At 45.8% G+C, this 21,462-nt stretch overlaps 2 long non-coding RNA genes across 2 annotated transcripts in view; one reads left to right on the plus strand and one right to left on the minus strand.

Moving 5' to 3' along the window:
- Positions 1-3,829: 3,829 nt before the first annotated feature.
- LOC142407435 (uncharacterized) overlaps positions 3,830-21,462 on the minus strand; it is a 221,570-nt gene continuing 203,937 nt past the window's right edge. The window contains exon 4 of the long non-coding RNA XR_012774946.1: positions 3,830-3,938. This is a non-coding gene — a long non-coding RNA (uncharacterized LOC142407435). The remainder of the gene's footprint in view (positions 3,939-21,462) is intronic.
- On the plus strand, positions 10,885-20,876 carry LOC142407848 (uncharacterized). Its single transcript, XR_012775075.1, has 3 exons — positions 10,885-11,137; positions 14,113-16,490; positions 19,998-20,876. It is a non-coding gene; the product is annotated as an uncharacterized LOC142407848 (long non-coding RNA).

Below are 21,462 nucleotides of genomic sequence, written 5' to 3' on the forward strand. Positions count from 1 at the left end.
TAACATAGCAGGTCAGCACAGAATTGAGTAAGTCTGGCTGCTTTGGTCAGCACTAACTACGCAGTGCTCATCTGCGCAGTGAAGATATGTCAGAAGTTTCTTCTGGGAACATGAGTGGCTGGGCAGGTGTCTGCTGGTGACATCTAAAACCAGTGTCCTAACAGTTTCATAGATATTTTCATAATCCAAATGAAGATGTTTCCAGTTTGTCTCAGATTACAATCTCCAGGAAATACACTGTTCTTGGTTCACTTTCTTGGGATGGGGGATTAGCAACTAGGCAATCCCTAGGGAGATTTCTCCCCTATAGGGAGAACAGCAAGGTGGAGGAAAGCAGCAGTCTGCTGTTGGGTTTGGCAGGCTGTGCTACCCCAAGTACAGGAGGACCTCAGGGAGCAGGACATAGGAACTACTGGGGTTTCTCAGGCTTCGTGACCTGTTTATTCCCACAGCCATGTGGGAATAAACCATGTGGGAAGTACCATGTTCAATCCAATACGTTTGTTCCACAAAGAAGAGCGGCCTTTCCAATTGCAAACACCCATGCTGCCAGCATGGAACATCTCCCAGACATCTTTTAATTGCTACACATAAGGCAACTATGGGGCTTCGTGTAGGTTGTGATGAAGGAGAAGCTCTCATGCTGCACTGCTACTGAAGAGGGGATGACGTGATGCTGAGAACAGGGCCAGCAGCGTGGTACCTGTGCATCAGCTGCAGATCACGACCACAAGGTCTGTCTGTAGCCTGAGGACAAAAACTAGGAGAATAAGTTGGTGCAAATTACATGAATTACCTAAATAATGCTTGCTAGAAAATTACATCCCAATTCTGCTATCCGTTAGTCTGCAAGAAGCTCCACAGACAGCAGAGGAACGAACACTAAGATAAAATATTACTCAGAAAAAGGTGGGGCTGAATGATTGTGCCTGTAGCATTTCTTACCTGTTTGCAAATAGACTCCCATCTTTACAACTCTATTGATCCTGGCGAGCTCCTCTGAGGTGAACTCAACAATGCTGATTTAGGCTAGCTCTGAATTAATGATTTACAAGCATTTGCTGATAGTTACTGCAGCCTGTTATATGTCTCCAGGTTGTTTGCTAAATTCAGTAGTATTGCTTGTGGTATTTCCACCTCCTGCTGCTGCACAGGTGCCCCAAGTCATTGGGTTATGAATGGCGAGCCCAGCTTTGCAGCACCCATCTAGCCATTTGTGAAAGGCTTTTCAACCTGGCCCTTCCCCTTGAAAATTTGACCTGGGAGACGTAACCCTGACCATCAGTCCAGTCTCCAGACTGAGTCCCAACCCAGCTGAGTCCCAACCCAGCAGACCATGCGGTTAAGTCCTGAGGGACTTAAGCATGTGCTTAAGTTCTCTGCTGGATCAGTGCCTTTACAACCAGTCCGACTGCTTTGTTAGCAGTGCTGAGCACCAGGGCTGAGCTCCAACAGGAAATAGCAGTTTCCCTTTGAAGTCCTGCCACTGATGTTCACGTAGGTGGGACTTCAAAGAAGAGCCACTGCTTCCCCTCCCAGTATCGGAGGCCCCAGTGTTGGAGAAGCAGTACTGCTGGTTTTAATTGCATTAAGGGATGCTTTAGGGCGGACGATTCAGCCCTTCTCAGAAAAAGGACAACTTAAAAAGGTTCCCACCTGCTGGCAAGAGACCCAAGGAAAGGTTAACTCACACCCCAAAATACCCTTTAAAACAAAGGTCTCTAGAAATAAATCTCTTCCCCTTCTGTTAACTGTTTTCCCTAGTGCCGCTGAAAACTACCTTGTGAACATCTAGCTTACTCTGGAGCTGTACTCCTGGCCATCGTAAGGGCCCCTCGCCAACTGGCATGTGGATGAGGAATGGCCAACCTCGGCTCCCATAATAGAGATCACTGGAAAAACTGACCTCAACAACAGCTAAACTGAGCCAACCTGAAGAAATACCCCCACAGGCAACCTGCGTGGCTGATTCTGCTGCTGACTGACTGTGCAATCATACACAGGAGCTCCTTTAACTTCCCTGTATCTCTTTTCCTTGAGGGAAAACAAAGCAGAGAAGTCCACATCCTAAATGGTGTAAACAAACTCAACTGATATCAAAACACGGCTCCACCTTTTCTCTTTCCAGTCTTGCAGATTGCCAATATCCAGCTCTTCTCTAAATCTTCAACCAGAAGCAAGACCCAGTCAGATGGGAGAGGGATCAGACTCCTAACACAGAAAAGCCTGAGAACCACTGAGTACTGGATGTACTAGAGAAGCGGCCAACATGCCCAGGGAATAAGAGAAACAGTGCAGAATTTACATGGATTTGCAAAGCTCTTCCATGTTCATAATGCTTGTTTTTCTCTTCCCTGGAATTCACTTCAGATATCCAAATTCCATATATTTCTACATTCAAAAGCTAGCTACATAAGTAGGCATGGATTTTGAAGGAAGATGAGTAATTTTGTATTATTTGAGGACTGAGTACTTTGTGACCTCACTACACAGAGTTCAGCTGAGCTTTGCTGTTCAGGTCACTGACTGGCCATAACCTGGCCATCTCACCTGGTCATTTCGTATTTTGTACCTCCACACACAACACTTGCACATTATTTGTAGAACAAACCCGAGTCAGCAGTGAAGCAGTGTATGCCAGTGGGGAGTAATAATAGTAGGAATTTTACCCCTGTTAAACCAGCTAAGCAAAGATGTGCCCCAAAAGTGCAGAGAGAGCTTGATGCCAGACCCTGAGGGGCTGACAGCAGCAGCAGCATCAGTACGGTGTGACAAGACTGGACTTGACCACTCAAATGATCCCAGCCCAAACCTTGATGTCTGTCCCGGTGTGAAGAATGACCAAAAAGCTGAACTGAAACAATTTCTGGCTCAGGAAGAAAAAATTAGTATGGAAAGTCACTCATGTGCCTTTCGGTGGCACAGCCATGTGGCTATGGCTTTGCTCAACCAACTCAACTGCAGAAAAACTTGCATAGAAATGCTTGGAAAAATGTCTCTTTTTATCAACAGAAAAGTTTTTTTTTCAAGACATTTCTCTTAAAGTTTTGAGCTTCTACCAAAAAAATGCCAATGTGCATTTTCAGCCAAAATTATGCAACTATTCCATATTCAGCAGTTTCCCATTAAAGATTCTTGGGATTTAGGAGTCTGGGGGGGTTAATTGCTATTTTTTCTGAATATTTAATCAACATTTTCCACTGAGGGAGAAAAAATATTCTAGCCAAGTGTAGGTTTCCTTGCAAGGTTGAGAAGGGCAAGGGGGAGGAGGGGTCGCTGTATTTTTCCTTAAAGACACAAACATTCTCTTATAACTTAAGTCACCGCTGCACTTGTGAGCCTGACAAATTTAGAGGACTTAAAATCAATCAATAAAAAAAGAGCTTGACCACAAAGGAAGTTCTGGTCAACCCTTCAACTTTACATCATAGAAAACATTTATTTTATCACAGCCTTAAAAAATTAAAATAGAAAAATGCATCTTCTTGGAAAACAGCAGTTATTTTCTTCCACTGCTCAGATATTTTTATAAGCCCAGTTCCACCAGCCTCACTCATGTTGAGAATCACCTTACCCTGCAGGGCAGACCATTTATTTAGAGGCAAGATATTATGTCCCAAGCAGGACACTAAGATGCCTCCACTCAACAAAAACTCTACTGTGCAGCTGAGCTGGACCAGCCTACATCCCAGGTCCAAGTCTGGTTTGAAGCATTACCCATACTGTCTGGATACTGGCCTCTATAAATAAACAGGCAAGAAGGTTTGGAGAAGAGGTGAAGCCTTTCTCATTAGTTGTGAGCAAGGAAGGAAGTTGTACCTTACCAAAGACTGCGGGAATTCACAACTCCCTCCTTCCCTTAATAGCACTGCTGGAGGCAGAGAGGAGCAGGGCAGAGCAGCCTTGCAGGGATGGTCCAGCAAAATAGCCGAGACGACCTGTGAAATGAAATACTGCACATGAGTAAGGGTGGCAGAACTTGCCTGACAGATACCTTTCTTGCTGGCTAATCATAACCACAATTTATAGCTCTTTCCATTAAATCTTAGCAAAAGGACACAATGGCACAGAGCCTGATGTGAATCACTGGCAAACATATGTCTTTGCCCATATTTGTTCAGAGAATTGGTTGTGATAGTTTGTCATCCCCCCCAACGTGTTTTTTTGGTTGTTTATACATATCAGCTTCAGCAAAACTTCCACTAGGAAAAGTTTTCTCTGGTCCAGGAAGAAACTTCTGGTCAAAACACACATAAACAAACCCGTCCAGAGCAGCCAATGGTTTCAGCATTCAGCTGGAGTGCAGAAGACGTACATTTGAAGGCCTGATACAGATCAGGGAGTTGAACTTGGATCTCCTAAATCCAAGAGGGATATCTTAACCCCCAGGCAAAAGGCCATTCTTGGATGCTGCTTTCCTGTAGGAGTCATTTCATATTGGATGTAAGTCACAAAATATTTGCTGGTAACAGCGAGACCAATTCCGCAGCCCAGAGGCCAGAAGACTGAAGCAGAAAGAGCAGGAACATGACGCTGGGTCTCCCATATGCCAAGCGAGTGACTTGGCTATCTACTAGTTTATTGCAGTAATAAGAAAAAAACAAACGCTTTACGGATCCTGTGTCTTTCAAGCGGAATGGAAAAAACTTGAAATCTCACAACATCTTGTGCAACAGGAGAACCGTTTCCTACCCGCTGTTACGGGGGGTAGATCTGCAGTGTTTATCACCTCTTGTCGCCAAAGTCAGAATCTGGCCCGCTGCCTTCCACCCTAATTCAGAATGCACTTTCATCTCTAGTATAAACACTGAGAAATATCAAAAGCCCTGTTGACAGTACTCCTCTCATTTTCTGCTTTAAGAAGTTGCCAAAATGTACAAAATTAAACTCTCCGAGTCACAGTAGGCTGTTTTGTCAGTTTATCCAATCGGTAACGTAATACTATCGTAACCTCTATCATCCTCGCTCTTTTCTTTTTTCCTTCCCCCACCCCCTTCCTTTCTTTCTTTCTTTCTTAAACAAGAATTTCCCCTGGAAGGGAACACAGTTCCTCCAAAAATTAAATCACAGCATCAAATTTCAAACCGCAAACATAAATCAAATATCGTTCTGTTGACACTGAGGAATATTACTTTGGGCGATGCATGCTGCTGAAGCACTGTCCAGGCCACGGTAGGTAGACTATGGATATTACCGTGCTAAAGGAGCTTCTCTGGGTATTTTCTCTGAAATTGCAGGAGTCAGAAAGAGGAATGCTTGACTGCCGCTTGCCTACTACCTCAAAGAGCATATTTGAGGACTGGCCCTGTGTTTTTTGTTTTCTTCCTTGTTCCTTTCGAAACTAATGGGAAATTCTGGGCCTCAAAAACTATAGAATTAGGTCCTTTCTTATTTCATTAACGAAAACAGGAGCAATGCCAAATGCTTCTCTAGCGCCGGAGTTCCTAAACAGGGAAATACATCCCCACAGTAAGGCATACATGACATTTGCAGATGACCTTCACTTGAAATCAAAGTGTAACTTACATTACGTCAGTACATAATTCATTCTTAATCTATTAATGATATGACTCATTAACATATTAGTAGCAGTAGTGGTGTTAATAGGAATAATGCTAATAATAATGTCATTGTGGTGCTAACAGGTTTCAACATGCTAGTTCTTCTACATGCATATAACAAAAGGATTTGTGACCCAGCATCACAGAGGTAGTGAGATGAGAAGTTTGATAGCCCTACCAGTTATTTCATGGGATGTATGCTATTATCTCTTGTTCTCTCCCTGAGGAATCACAGAAGATCTAAATGTGCAATAATAATGATTGTTCAGGTGTAAGATCCCTGGTGGTATCTTTGCTGGACATGGGATGAAACCCTAAAGAATGGGGTTTTTTCATATTCCTTAAATGTTTCTGTTAGTACTCAATCAGGCATGAAATGCCTTGTAGGACCTACTGAGCTCTTGTAGACCTTTCTGCTTCTCCAGCTTGCAAGAATACTCTCACCTCAGGGAAAGGTTTTATGAAGTCATTTTGCAGAACTTGTCAAGAACTACTGGAGAGGAATAACACACAGCCTCAGAAAAGCTGTTGTACATCTTGTTTTCTACCCTTGATTTCCCTGCTTGGAAACCTCACCTGGAAGGACTTGCGGAATCGACCTGTTAGTTTGGGATTTCCAGAAGTACAGTTCCCCTGATGTTGAGGGAAGGTCCCCACACAGCTAAGCCCACCTGCAAGGCTCAGCCAGCACTGCCACACAGCCAGCAAACACACAGAGCCCAACAAAAGCACCCTGACCTACAGCCCAGCTCTTCCAGAGAAGTGTCAGACTCACAGTGGTTGCATTCTGCAAAGGGAAGATGCTTGCACAGGACAGTAGAAAGTTATTGCATCATTTCTGATCATATAGTGCAGATCTGATTTATCGTAAGTGCAAATGCTGCTCACAAGATTTGGGATGAAATCCAGGTTCAGGTTTCAAGTATCCTTAAAAATATGCTGCTTTAAGAATCGAGATTTGGGGTCAGGCCCTTCCTTGGTTCTAGAAAACTGACTAGGAAAAGAAAACTGGACAGTATCCCTGGCTTCACGCAGACAAAATCTGCAAGCACAGGTCTGCCTCTGCACCTCCGTGATCATGGTGCAGAGGAAAATGAGCCATTCTGTGATATCTTGCCATGTGTCCCTGAATCTGTGGGATCCAAAATCCACACCGCAATGGAAAGTAAGACTGGGCAGGCTGGGAGCTACAGCTGGGGTGGAAAATATCCACAGTAGCATTATGTAAGAACAATAAAAAGCAAGACTATAATTACCTTCCTGCTCACCCTCACCATGCTGCAATGAAGTCTCTGCCATTAACATCTCATCTACATACAAAGGCAGTGCATCTTTGAGTATATTAGAATAGTGAAAGCAATACAGCTCTCACCGGAAAGAAAAGCTGTCTGGTATAAGTCACTTTGACACCAAAATCACTGCATTCACATGAGGTCTTGTCCCACTATAACCAGTGGTAAAAAAATTATACAGAATTATTTCCTAAGAAAAAAATTGTATAAAGGACAATTTTTCATGTAAGCCAGGCCTCAGAAATGGTTCTTAGAGTAGCTGCCAGGAAAATTGCCTAATATTCCAACTCTTCCCCAAGTCTCATGGTAGCCAGTACGGCTTTTAAAAGCCCTGTCCTTGCAATGGCACCAGCTAGCCTTGGGGTCTGCTCAGAGATGCTCGAAAACAGCAACACTGAAGGTGCAAAACCAGGGGACCGATGTGGGCTCCAAATCCAGAATTTCGGAAGAAGGAAACACTGTAATCGTAGCCTGTTCACCACTCAGGTGGGCAGCTAAAGGACACCTGCTGAGGCTGACGATGATGATGATGTTCCTCTGGTGCTGCCCCAAGGGAGCTCTCTGGCCCTGAGAGCAGCCAGAGACAGGTCTCCAGCCCCGCAGCTGAGGCTGCCGCAGCCTCGCTGGAGATGGCTGGGGCCATCCGAGGAGTTGTCAATGTTTACCTTCACAACTGGTTTATCTGGCTCCCACCTGCTGGCTTTTCAGAGCCCCCAAACTATTATTATCAAGAAAATTGTATTAACTACTACTTGCCCAAGTGAGTAAGTAGACAGGCTCACCCACTGGGAATGGGAAAACAAATTCTCCAAGGCAGATCTCTTCTCCTCCCTTTCCTCAGGCTTACCTTTATTTTTAAAGACAGAATCAAAACCAGGCAGGAGGGACAAGGCCCCAGGATCCTCCTTGCCTGTTTTTAGCCTCTTTCATAGCTTCGTCCAGATCACGCAGATACGGGGCAGAAACCTGCTAACTGTGCGCTTGCTGGAGTAACCTTGCAACCTTGCCATAGCTGTCTGCTTTCTTCCTCCAAGTTAAACAAGCCCCTGCAGTCTCCACTGGGGTGAAAAATAGCAAGTGGGTTCCCCCTTCCTCACCATCCCAAAAAGAGGAAAAGCTCCCTGATGCCTCTATCTCACTGTACTGCTGACTCTTGATAATCTGTCCTGTGCAAAGAATGTAAGAAAGGCCCATGTCTCAGCAGGGGAAATACACTACTCGGATCACACATTGACCCCAACAACTTTTTTGTGGGACTACAGAGGTGTGAACTTTACCTTTGCAGTGCTTTTGTGAAGCCTCCACTGCTGAATCTTACTCCTCTCTAGAGGCGGGGATAGTCTTCCCAATGCTTCTGCGCTGTAAGAACATGGGCTTTTATATTCAGACTGCTTTTATGGAGGCTTTTGAGAGGAGAGCTCCTAAATTGAAACCACATTGCCCAGCCTGAGCCAGAGCCTGCTGCATGAGCCCTGTCTACTCCCTGAGTCTTTCCAGTGCTGATCGCCTCCCGGCGAGAGCATGAAACAGTGGGGCTTACAGCTCCTGTGAATCTGCCAGCATGGAAACAGTTCTTGACTAAAAACTTACAAACCTCCACCAGAGCTCTGGGACACTCTTTCGTCTTTCGGGCGCAAAGTGGTCTGAACAGTTCTTTGTGTTTGTAGCTGCTATAAAAGAAACACCTTTCCTCTTTTTTTTTTCAAAAGAGAAGCTGTTGGGACGTGCTCACCATCTCGCTCTCTTCTGATAACCCTTTCGGCATCCTTCCGTTTTCTGGTTATTCATCTGTTACCCCTGAAATCTGATTCCTGATCTCGGCCCTCTCTTATCAGACCCTGTCGCTGAGGAGTTCCAAAGCAACGGGTTCGTTTTAGCCTTTGCGCTCTTTCTCTGTCCCCGAGGCCTCGTTTTGCTGGGGGAGGAGGTGAGTGATAGGACTGACGTTTGTGGGGGGAAGGGGCTGCCATCCATTAACTTGCTGTTATCTATCTATTCATCTGCCCGGCAAAACAAAGGTATGATTGTTGCTCCAGCTCCCAGACCTGCGCTGGCTTCACTCCAGCTACCATGGGTCATAAAAGCAGAGGAGATATGGAGGCATGGCCCGAGCACAGCCCAGCAACCAGAATGTAAGGCCTCCTATATGGGCTCTGTGCTGAGGTCTATACAACCACATCCTTCCCAACAGCTGGTACCCAAGCTGCGCTGCTGAAGCAAGGTGCGCCCATCGTGGCCATAGGCTTCCTCCGTTTGGGTGTATAAACCTGCCCGTAAAACACGGGATTGATTCTGCACCACCCCAGAATCTGGCAAACCCGTTTTGGGCTGTGCTCGCATTTAAGCAATTATATAGGATATAGGGTGCGAGAACATGAGTTCCCTTATCTCTCTTTCCCACATTACACCCTTTCCTAAGGCAAATTGATGCAGCCTCATTGAAGCCGAGGCACTGATTGACACTAGCTGAAGATCTGGCCCCGATTCTGCTGTGCTTTGCCTCTGGGTAGTCATTTACACCTGTTCAGAGTGCAAAAGGCAACCAGCAACAACCGCTGGAGCTGCAAAAGCAGTGAAGTCCCATCCCATCGCCTTCAGAGCCCGACATGCCACGCACTGATCAGTGGCACAGGGCCCAGTTCCCCTTGCATCTAAGTTGGTTTTGGCGTTGCACATAGGCATCCTCTCTTCAGCTTCTAGTAAACCTTGAGATCGCTGCCAAGTCTCATGAAAGAAAAAGTTGTGACCCAGTTCCTGGAGGGTGACTTAGTGTAAATAACTTTCAGTGGCATGATGACACCCTCATGAAATCTAGCAGTGCACTTGTCAGTCCATGAAATATGGAGCCAAGAACCAGTCCTGATCCAACGTTACATGGCGAGTATCTTTTCCTTTCCTTGCACACGCAAAATCCCCGGCAATTTCCAGAAGAACTGCGGTTGTGCAAGCCAAACAGGGCTTGGCTTATTTTCTGAATCATCAAAATAGCGCCAGTTTGCATGGACAACATCAGCTTTTGAGCAAAGCTTGCCAATACTGAAAAAAAACTTTATGCCTGAATTAGACCCCAGTTCACTGCAGCTAGCTGGCTTTCCTGGGTTGTCTCTTCAGCCAGCTTTAACCTTGTGGCCAAAGAGTCTTCCAGGGACTAGGCAGACGGATCTCCATTCACTGCTTGCAGTGAATTGAGGCTGAATTTTTCTTTGTCATTTTACTGATCTCAGTGACACCCTGTCTAGCTTGGCACTATTTGGTGGCCTCAGAAGAGCCTGTGCAAACAATGATAAAGCTGGACAGCCACCAACACACATCTTCACGACCCCCATTTTTCTTGGAGACTTCCAGGCATGACAGTCACTCTGTTTTTTTCCATTGCTATCCAAAATCCAGTGAAATTACTGGAAGGCCTCCAGAACCGATTTCAAATAAAATGGATCCAGCATTTACATCTAAGGCACCATGTTTAGATCTGTGGGTTGCTTTGGGCTTCTAATTTCCATGGGGATTTGCATAATAAAATACAGTAATAGGCTGGGCAAGTACATTGAGCGGTGGCTGTGAGCCAGGAACTAATAAGCTCCATTGCAGACTGTTTAGCTCTGGACAAGTCACTTGACCTTCCAAAGTCACATCATCCCCATCTGTGAAATGGGGATAGTAATACTTGCCTCACAGGGGTGTTGTGAGGATTAATTAGTTGCTGCTTGTACATCGCTTTGATGATGTTAAGAAGTACATGCCTGCTAAGTATTGTTATTGTATCATGGCTGGGAAGATATTGCAGTTAGAGCTAAATCCTGCCCTTGGAAAAAGATGCGTCTTTCCTCACGTCTTGTAAAATCAGCTGCTAGGCTTGCGCAAGTAGCATTTATATAACATTGGTACCAAACATCAATATGCACCTTGTACCTTCGACGTTGCCAAATCCCCAGAACAGCAGCCTGCTGGGAGTCATGTGATGCACCATCCCGGTGCAAACAGCTTTGGGCAGGAGCCCAACTGCAAACTCTTTCTCTCTCTTCCCCCACGAATTGAAATTAGTAAATGTTTCCATCAGGCATTTCAGCGGTGACCTCAGGTCTAGAGCTCAGCGTGCCATACAAAGCCCACGGGCACACCAGCCCAGGCAACAGATGCTACACGCTGCCGAGAGGACAGCCCATGTGGGACGGGGCGCCTGGGACAGCCGAGCACACTCCCGCGCACGGCAAAGCCACGAGGGCTGCAGTGAGACGGGATGGCTGCAGGAAGACACAGATACAGGCACAAGCACAGACGGAAAAGGTAAGCTCCCCTTGCCTAAACTCTAACCCTTAGGTGGGCGCTTCCTCTCCCATATGCTCTCCCATAATGAGCAAAGTTCATTCGCCTCCTCGGCATTTGGGCCTAGATAATACAAAATAGTGCACAAAGAGAAGAATTCCACCGACTGCAACGGGCTACAGCTCAGGATCATTAATAGGCTCAAACCGCAGTATCCAGCCTACTCAAGGAACACATAAGAGTTATGCATCCAAATTTCAGTGACATTTAGTGGAAGTCGGCCAAATGCTCCCTTTGATTCCTTTGAAATATGAGCCATAACTGTCATTGTATCTTAGACGTGTGAACTGCTCTGAGAAGTCTCCCATATAGGTTAGACTGCGATCAAAGAGTTCCACTAAACTGAATTTTATGAAGACGGAGGGTTGAGGTGAGGCTGATCGGCAGCAATATTATCTGAAAAAAACCCCAAACCTAGCAAGTTTGAAAGGGTTAAAGAAGGAAGTTGTTTGGGTAGACGGTGTACATTAACTATCATTTTCAGTCAGCATGCAATGACTAGTTAGCGGGGCTTATCATCCCCAGCTATGTGAGGAATTACAATAAATGCCTGAAATGCAAGCAGGTTTCCGGCTTAGGTTGGTAAATAATGGAAGTCACTATTTTTGTCTGAGTTGCAAGAATTCCCTGCACACACAGGCTCCCCATCCCCTCCCCACTGTAACACAGCTAACTCCACTCCCTGCTGTTTGGCAAAATGAAGTCCTTTCATGCATCCTCGGGACTTTTGCTTTGTCTGCAGAAGTAGCCGACTCATTATTTCCTTTTTGGTGGAAAGCAAGAGGTTACATTTTCTGCATTCATTTGTTTTAAATACTTCCAGAATGTAATGACCTAAGGATGAGTGGAAGGAGATACGAGCTGCTCTGAGACAGGGACTGCATGATCTGTAGGGAAAAAGTAACAAAACAAGCAACCAGAGCATAATTCCGGTGCTATCAAAGCCTGGTAGTAATCCTCCCGTTGTCTTCAGTGACATGAGGCTTCCCCTCTGCAGCACCATCCTGTGCAGAAAATACTTTCAAACTATTCAGTGATTCAGCTGCTATTCGAACAGCCACTGGAGAAAAACTCTGGCTGCCTCTGCAGGATAGAAACAGGGTAAACTTTGGATAGCACTTAGTAGTAAAAAGGGAATAAAGTCATTACAGTCGGGGAGTTTATTCTCATTTAGCCCAAGGCCCTTTTCCCTGCCCTGGCATCCCCAGGCACGTGCCTGACCTGGCCTCTCTCAGAGGCCCCTTTGAGGTTTGTGCGACGCAGCCTTCACACGCCGGCTGAAGAAAACACCAGGTTCCCGCCACGGGAGGGGAATCGGGGTGGGATCCCCAGCCTTGTGAAGTCCCGCGTTGATTTGGCCAGGCTCCAGGTAAGCCCATGAGAGCCTCAGCCCCTTCTGCCGGTGAATGCACAAATTGTTTGTGAACCACTGCTGGGGGAAGCCCGGCAGAGGCTTGGAAATGATGGTGGCAGGGAAGGGTTAACCAGCGCCACGGCTCGAAGAGCATCCTCCCTCGCTGCTTCACACATGCCGTATTTCTTAGCAAAGTGAACATATTAACACTGGCATGCTCCCACACACCGCCTTGGCTCTCCTCCAGGAAATCATAACCCAGCTATTTGGCACACAAGGCCGCAATTTTATTTACACAATCAACTTCTTGATAAACATAAAACTTACAAAATATACCACACCCTTAAAATAAAAAAGGAAAAAGCGGGGGGGGAACGGGGGGACGGGACACGACGACACACACTGGACAGCAGAAACCATGATCTTCTCGGCCAGAAGGGCCAGCCTGCTTTGATTTGATACCCCCAACCCCAAAGAAATCACCTGTGGATACATGAGGTTTTGCCCTGGCTTTAAGGTAGGGTCCTGCTCAGGGGAGACACGGGGGGACTCTGCAGGGCTGGGAGCTGCCAGAGGGATTTGGGCTGACTCAGGCAGGTTTCCTCCTGGGCACCAGGAGGCAGGGCTGCCAGCACCCACTGCACCTACGGCCCTCGGGCCCCTCATCGTCACCTCCTCGCCCGGTGCCACCACTGCTCCTGGCTAGCATAGCTGTCCCCTCGGGAGGGGAAGAGGGCCCCGCTCTGCCAGTAACCCCGAAACAGTGGGAGCCAGCCTCCTTTACTGCTCTTATCCTCTTCTTGATGTGAATCTTGGCAGAAGAGTCTCTGTGTCCCTATGAACGTTATAATTGTCAACTCTGTGTCCCTTAGTCAGTCTAACCAACTGCAAGTGGAAGTTGTAGGTTTTATTTTGGGAGGCAAACGTTGCCGATTTCATGTGGCAACCACATTTTCTGGAGGCATACTCCACTTTGCCAGAGCACCAGTCAATTCAGCCGGGAAGCAGGAAGCCTAAACCTTTAGCAGCCCCCAGGGCACCCGCTGCCTTGGGTGAAGTTCTGCCTAAACATCAGATAAAACTGCATCAGCCTTGCAATGAACTGAGAGGCACACATATGCATGCTGCTTATATCTGGGGTCACCCGAACTCAGCTCCACCACCTTCTCCTTCACCTTTTGAGCTCACATTTCTCCACTGACCCTTCAAAGCAATTGTCTTGCTTGGCTACTTGACAAAAGGCTCACAACCTCACTCTATCGACTCTCTAGGCACTAGAGACCAGGGTGGCATCCGGTGCAAGGTCTCCAAGAGCCAGGGCTAATGGTTGTTCTGCTAAGCTTCAAACTGGACACATGAAGACAAGGAGATGCTTAAACATAGCCTAAATCCCACTCGAGAGAAACTGCATGAGAAAAAATAATGGGCCAAGGGCATTAAACTGATTTATACTGGCTGAGGATCTGGACATATCTGCTTTATTCCTTGCAGATAAAAAGATCTGCCTGAGGCTAATAAGCTTTTGATAGTTTGGGAAACAAAGATTGATTCTTTTTTTTTTTTTCCTTTTTCCCACAAGTAGGAAGAACCACCTTCAAATACCTGAGACACACTGCAATCATTTAGACAGATAAACATCTTGATTCCTAGAGATAACAGGAGCTGAATGGTTGGCCTCAAAACCAAGCATTCGTGACAATTCTTGAAACAAGAACATTATTACTCTCCATTTCCACAACAATTTACATACAACTGCAAAGAAAACCCTTCTCCCTTTGCAGCTGGAAAATGTACCGTAAACACGCTACCCGAAGCCTTGCCATAGTTCCTGACCACCCGGAGGTGGGTGGGTGAGCAGGTCCCCTGGGCCATTCTCCTGGGCACAGCTCAGGGTCTGTGTTGGAGCCCAAGACGCTGGTTCCTTTGGATGAATACCTGGCTGACCTCTCTATAAACATCTGAGATGTGAAAGAAGGCCCCCCTCCCAGGAAAGGACAGGAATACTGGAGATTAGAACCAAAGCCAAGGGAAGAAAGTCTGCAAGATTGGGTAGTCTTGTATCATGGCATAAAGCACTTCCTTGAAAGGAGAGCAGGGAGTTTCTGAAGTAATCTAGTTGTTGCCTTCCAGACATTTTGTTTCTCTTCACACGCTGGAAAAGGAGAACATGGGTCCACCTAAGCAGATTGCAACTGTGATGGAAATTTCTCAGGCTATCCATTACAAAACAACTACCATGCATTCACTCATCTCTCTTCCTCTCCAAAAAAGTAGCAGCTGAAATGAGAGCCACCGAGATCTGTCAAGAGGAGATCTTGCCCTTCGGGGACTGCACCTTGGCTCATGTGGTCAAGTCACAGAGAGATACTGGGGATGCTGCAGGAGGCTACTCCAGCCAAAGAGCTTGTGGGTGCCCTCTTATTTTTGCGGCATCCATCCTGTAAGGGTCTTGCACCCACCACTGCAACAAAACATTTTCAAAGAGTAATTTAGACCTGTCTGCTACCCATTCCGCTGCACATGAACAAAAGGTTCTCCTTGTACTGTGAATAATTTCTTCAAATACCAGGTGTTGCCCGATTTCTCCTGAATGGCCAACTCCTACAATTTTATAGTGAGTAGTACTACATATAGTGACTTTCCACTAAAATAATTTTCGTACCTAAGAACCTCATCTCTGATTTAAAGTCAGTTTTTATCCTCTGTGAATGCAAGGACCTGAGTGCCTCTGATGCAAAAAACAGAAAGCAACCCCCCAGCTCTACGTACTAAAATCTCAGGATTTCTAAAGCCTATCTCAAGATTACACTTTTTTGGATGCTAACATGACTACTGTCATATAAAAAAGAAACAGCTGTCAGTATGCAGGCGGTTCATATAAGAAGTGCTATAAACCAACAAACCAACTGAACTGGTTTGCTGAAAGTATGTTCTACAAAGAGCTTCCTTAGTCCATCTGTTAATCTTACATAGTATACATTGCCTCCAAAAACTAAATGTCTTGTCAGGAATGACACTTAGCTACCAAGTATTTCCAGTTGCATGTAACCACTTAGCATATTGCTGTCACTGCATGTAGAAGTGTGCTCCATCCATAGAGACAAGAGCTCACAGTCTATGCTGTTGGCTGTGTGCAGGCTCCTGTGTAGCTGCAGCAGCATCAGCAGCTTTTCTACAGGGCAAAGGTGGGCTGAGGAGAGCCTACAGCTATCGGTCAAACCACCTCATCTAATGCAACCCATCCCAGAAGGATTATACCACCAGCCAACAGCCTAGAGCGGCTCCTGCACCACAGGAGCTGTTGCTAAACATAGGGAGACAACACTGGCAGGATCAAAAGCAGCGAGTACTCAGAGCCCCCTTGAGACCTCCCATATTTGCAACGTTAAAGGGCTTTGCAAAATTGAGCAGCCATCAGGAGAACATAATTTGGACAGGCGACCGCTGTCCCTGCAGAGTAATGCTGGGATGAGGATAAAATACAAGCAATGTTCTCGCCACCTGACCTTCACACCTCACAACTTGCGTTATGTTTGCCTCCCTCTCCTCCTGCACTTCTGCCCTCTAAGACTGAGAAACAAAGACCAGGGAGAGTCAGGGCCCAAACTAGAAGTATCACAGGTCTGCAAGAAAGGACAGGGACCTTCAAGTTGAGGGACATTTCCAACAGAAGCACTGATGATTTCTCAGAAATGGGCTCCAAATGAGCCTAGTCAAGCCTATTTCAGAGCCACAGGAGGGCAAGATGTGGAGGAGGACTTCAAGGGTGCTTTCAAACGAACTGAATCAGAGGTTTACCCAACCCCGCTCTTTCAGAAGTTTCTGAATAACGCACCAGCTTGAACCACTGGAAAGAAACAAATAAATGAGCTGGCAACTTTCACAGGGAGGAGCCTTGAAGCCCAGTTCCCAAGACCACGCCAACCAGCTCCGTGTGACAGCATACAGGAATGAAAATAGGTAGGTAACATTAACAGAAATACACTGAAACTTAATAACAGCAGCTTGTCAGGACATGCACCGAAGACAAATGGCTCATAATAGCTACGGCTTGTATTATGAATGTTTCATAGCCATCTGGCTAACAGAGCTGCCTAAACTCAACTGATGTTTTGTGTGTGCTGTGGTAATCCATGGTGCATGCTCTGGAAGGAGACTGCCAAGCTGAAGTCCTAACATCTGTATTAAAAAGAGACACCGCTTCTCTTGTAAGATGAAAATGCCTTAGAATAGCAATGCAGCAATGAACAGAGTCCCTAATGAGCTAAGGCTGTGTCCTCCTTTGGTGTAAATCAGCAAGGTTTGCTCAGGACAAATGGAGTTATCCCAATTTACACCAACTACAAGGTCCAGCCCCATTGTATTAACCTCTTCTTGGTTCAGTCATAACTTTCATGTGTCTATCAGCAGTTTAAAGCAAAGGCACAGTTTAAAAGAAAAAGTAATCCCCCTGGCTTTCCTCTCCTGATCTGATTCGCATACAAAATGGGCTTATGAACTCAAAAATTATGGGAGGGATTCAGGGAGGAGGAAAGGGAGACACAAGAGCCCTTTTATTTTGCGTCTTATTCACAATGAAAGTTGGCACAGAAGCCAACCACATACATTAACATAGTTTGGGCAAGTTTAACTCTCATGAATACATTTCTGTGGAAAAACTATGTGACTATGGAAAAATCCCCTCTTTTTTGCCATTTGAAAAGATAACAGGCTTCTATGTGGAACATACCCAGAACCTGCCTGATTCAGAGACATGGAAATACAAAGATGAATAAGGCTGAGTTTCCCATGCTAGGGGCCCATGGAAACTGAGAGGGGAGGAAGAAGTAAGGAGGCCCATTGACTCAGGAGAAGGACTTTCATCCTACAGGTGAAGGAAGTATTTGAAGGCACTAGTAACATTGCAGGCCTGTTCCAGAGCCCATTTAAGTCACTGGCAAACATCTCATTGACTTCACTGGGATGTGGGTCAGGGCTAAACAGTTTTAAAATATAATCCAAGGCTATTTCTACATCACTGTGTAATGAGTGGGATTCAAAACAGTTCAAGTGTGCCCAGCCCTGTGACTTACCTGCTTTCTGTCCACATTTCTGGCTGCTAGCCTGGCTGCTGCTTGGGCTCAAAGTCTCAATATTGCACTGAGGAAGAGCTGAGCTCAGGACCTTTTTGGAGGACTGTCTCGGACTGAAGTGCACATGAGATTGCCCTCATGTCTAAGGCAACCTGGAGGAAGGAAAGCTTTGGCCAAATGTATTGGGGCATCAACTGCACTTCTCTCCTCTCCTCCCCTCCTCTATCTCCGTTGCCTCTCTCCAAACTCAGACTGAGGAGGGCTCTCAGCGTGAGCTGGAGGGTTTGCAAAGAGCAGTGAGCGTATCTGCTGGACAATGTGGGCGTTCCTTTGTCTGATGATATAAGTGCACCAGGCACCCAAAATCTGGAATTTAAAGCTAGCCCAGCCACAGCAACTTGCGCTGGGATCCTCTGACCCAACTGCAGTCCAGATGCAGCCTTAAGAGTTCTGCAGAATTTCAGAGTTACACAAAAATAGTGACCCTGCCGTATACATCCCTAATTGCAACCTACAAGCTATTGCCATTCCCATAAAAAACCCCTTTGCCTTTTGCTCACTGACATCGTACAGTGCTAGCCCTGCTACTGTGCCATATTTATGGCAGAGGATGGTAACCTCAGAATGACTATTTTCTTTTGAAGGAACAAGTTTGCTTTATTATTAGCCTATCTGATACGATAGTTTGCATTACAAGTCCTTCATCAGATCACTTCAGAAGCACGTCATTGCACTAGGCCTTTAATATCTTGCTAATTAGTTTCATAAATTACTAATTGAACTCTTTAAATGACTCATATTGGTATGGTGAGTCTCACCATACAGAAAATTCAGTGATCTCAGAAGAGGATACAGCATAGAATCATCCTCTCCTGCTAGGTAACACAAAATTAAACAGTGGGGTAGGAGCAGGACGGGGAATTTTCCTCCACGATTAGCAGTTCAGAGCCCTTATCACTGCGATGCATCTAAGTACCACATATTTTGCACCTGTCTAAACGTGGAGTTTCCACTGATGTCAGTGTGTGGAAGAAGCGAGGTGTACAGATCCACACATCGAAGGCAAAGGATCTGCAGAGCAGATCAAAAGGGAACATTCGCCCTCTGGGACAAGTCCATCCATAGTGCTAGCTCTGTTGCTTTAATGACACTTAATGCACATCACCACTGATGTCATTGCTAAATTTGGCTCCACTGGAGAGATGGGTTTGGCAGGGATCAGCGAACAGGATTTTTCACAAATTGTCCAATGCTGACCACTTCTAGCCATACCAAGAGGCTGTCTTTGCCTTTTCCAACACAACTGTCTCCAAACACAACCTAGAAACAACATCACACCTGGCACTAGGTTGGCAGATGGCGAAAGGTATTTCAGGACCAGTTCTCCAAATGCACAATTCTGTTACTTACTGGGCTGGGCTGGAGAGAGGTCAGCAGGGCTTCAAGCAGATTTGTCTGACTGACCCTTCACTCATTGACCTGCTGTTTTTCCCTAGGAGCCAGCCTGATCACCACTTGCCTTGCAGCAAAGGATGGGTTTTTTCTCACCTAACTCCCAACAACGTTGGTATCTATGTCTGCTCAGCCACATTCACCTCCCAACAGAGTTAATGGAGCAAGTGGGCACTTCTGGGGAGTAAATCACCTGGCCTACAGCAGATGCCTCCCTTAGGATGAGATCAGTATCACTCCCTGACAGCTGTGAAGACCATTTAGCTCTAGGTCAGCTGTAGATGTCCACATACAGCCAGAGGAATCCTATCCCAACTGAGTGGTCAGATGCTGAGCTTGTGCTGCAACAAATTAAAAGCGCAGTTGTTTTACACACACAATTGGCCTTGTGTACATCCTTTGCTCATTGCCCACCTATTTTGCCTTGTTCTAATCTGCCTTTTATGACTGACCCTAAGACAGGGAACCGGTTGCTGTTCCTACACCTCCAATAGGCAACAAGAACATGAAGAACGCCACGTGTGCACAGGCGGTGCTGCTCTAGCACAAAGGCTTGAAGCAGAACTGGTTAGCCGAGTTCTTACATGTAGACATAAAGCCCCAACAGGGACCTTTGCAAACATCTCTGCTGGTCTCCTGCATTACCAGTCAGTGTTTCACCCAGCAGATTTCTGAACTTAGAAAGCTACATGGTTCCCTGGTATAATTACAGGTATATTCCCATTGGATTTGGCACCACTGGTTAACCAAACATCATGCATTAGCTCCTAAGAGAAAGATGTTATTTATTTTACCCACACAAGGTTTATCTTGTAGTAGCCATCAACTTTCCATGGCAAGATCCCACTCTACTACTACACATCAGTCATTAGAGGCAGCTTCTAAACTTTAATATCTCCAAAGGAACAATAATTGCGACCCTTTCAATATTTTATATTTGCAGACAAGCGGAATGAACTCACTGGAATCAGCAGGTGGTGTATGTTCAGCTGCTCAGAGCAGTACTCGGCTTGCCTATTCCCAGCGAGGGCAGCTGACATCAGAGAAGCAATGCCCTGTGAATGTACCATTCAGTGGATAGGAGAGCCCAGAGTTTGTATGGCAGACATCAAAGTGTTTTGTAACACGCAGATGTTTTCCATGCAGAGGTTGAGAAAAGTGATGGGCAAGATTTTGTAAATCCTGTGCTGTGTTTTTTTCTTCATTTTCTCCCTCACATACCCCTATTTCCCTGCCTTTTCTTATATGGAAGAATGATACTATTAAAAATGATGAGTTATATCCTTAGCTGATATAATTTGGTGTGACTCCACTGACTTCACAGAGCTATGCCTGTTTACACAAGTTGCAAATTTCTCCCGTCAATTTAAATCTATACCGATTTACATCATGGGGAATAGTGCTACATTTTTTTCCATAGCTAATAAGCTTCTCAAAAAAAAAGAAAAAATACCCTTGACATCTATTAAACTGATATGTGGAGATAAAGATTGCAGAGGATGCCTTCTCCCACCCTATCTCATGTCCTTCATCCTGCTTCTCCTTAGAGGGTCCCTTTATTAGAGGGTGCCTCCCAGTGCCACGTGAGCCAGAGCTGAGCTGAGCTGCTGAGGACAGTGCCCAACGGATGAACCCATGGCTGGATCTGCTTGCTGACACGTAGCTCTGTTCCCTTTCCATCTTCCCAAGTAACGCTGTGAATACAACCCATCCCAAATGTCCCCGAGTCCTGCTGAGGACAGAGCCCTCTTCACTACCACCCAGGCTCACCCACGGGATGTAGGTAAAAATTCCTGCTCTGTTTGGTAGAGGGCAGCAAGTTCAATGCACAGCTCCCTCTGCCCAGGTGAACTCCTTAACGAGCAAGCTAATAGCTATTTTTAAAAAGTTCTCCTTCCCTTTCATTTTCATTTCATGAAACAATTCAACAGGCCTTGCTTTCATCTTCCTATGGAGTAAAAACACATTTCGAAACCTCACCATTTTCTATTAAATTAAATTCTTGTGTTCCCACTTGCCCTAACCAGAAGCACTGTACCACCACTTCTGCAAAACATATTGTATTGTGCTATGATCTTGTGCCGTTCTGCAGAGAAACACAATGAGGTTTCACATGACATTACCAACTGACCTCACGCAAAACTTTGCTCTTGTAAATAAGTGCCGATCTATACATACAGCACACATGAAGACAGACACTTCCCATGAGGAAGCAGTTTGCTGAGTAGGCTGGAGAGCTTAAACGCTTCTGAAAACTCAACAGCGACAACTCTTCTGCTGGACAATATGCTGACTGAGCCTGATTTTGGGATACACTGAATTATCCTGAAGAGCCAGGCGACTTAAGTGCCAAATTCCTTACCACGTTTACTGATTAAATTTGACCACTGAAGTTCTCCAGGCTTTTT

This window comes from Mycteria americana, chromosome 3, assembly GCF_035582795.1.
Source record: "Mycteria americana isolate JAX WOST 10 ecotype Jacksonville Zoo and Gardens chromosome 3, USCA_MyAme_1.0, whole genome shotgun sequence".
Lineage (NCBI taxonomy): Eukaryota > Metazoa > Chordata > Aves > Ciconiiformes > Ciconiidae > Mycteria > Mycteria americana.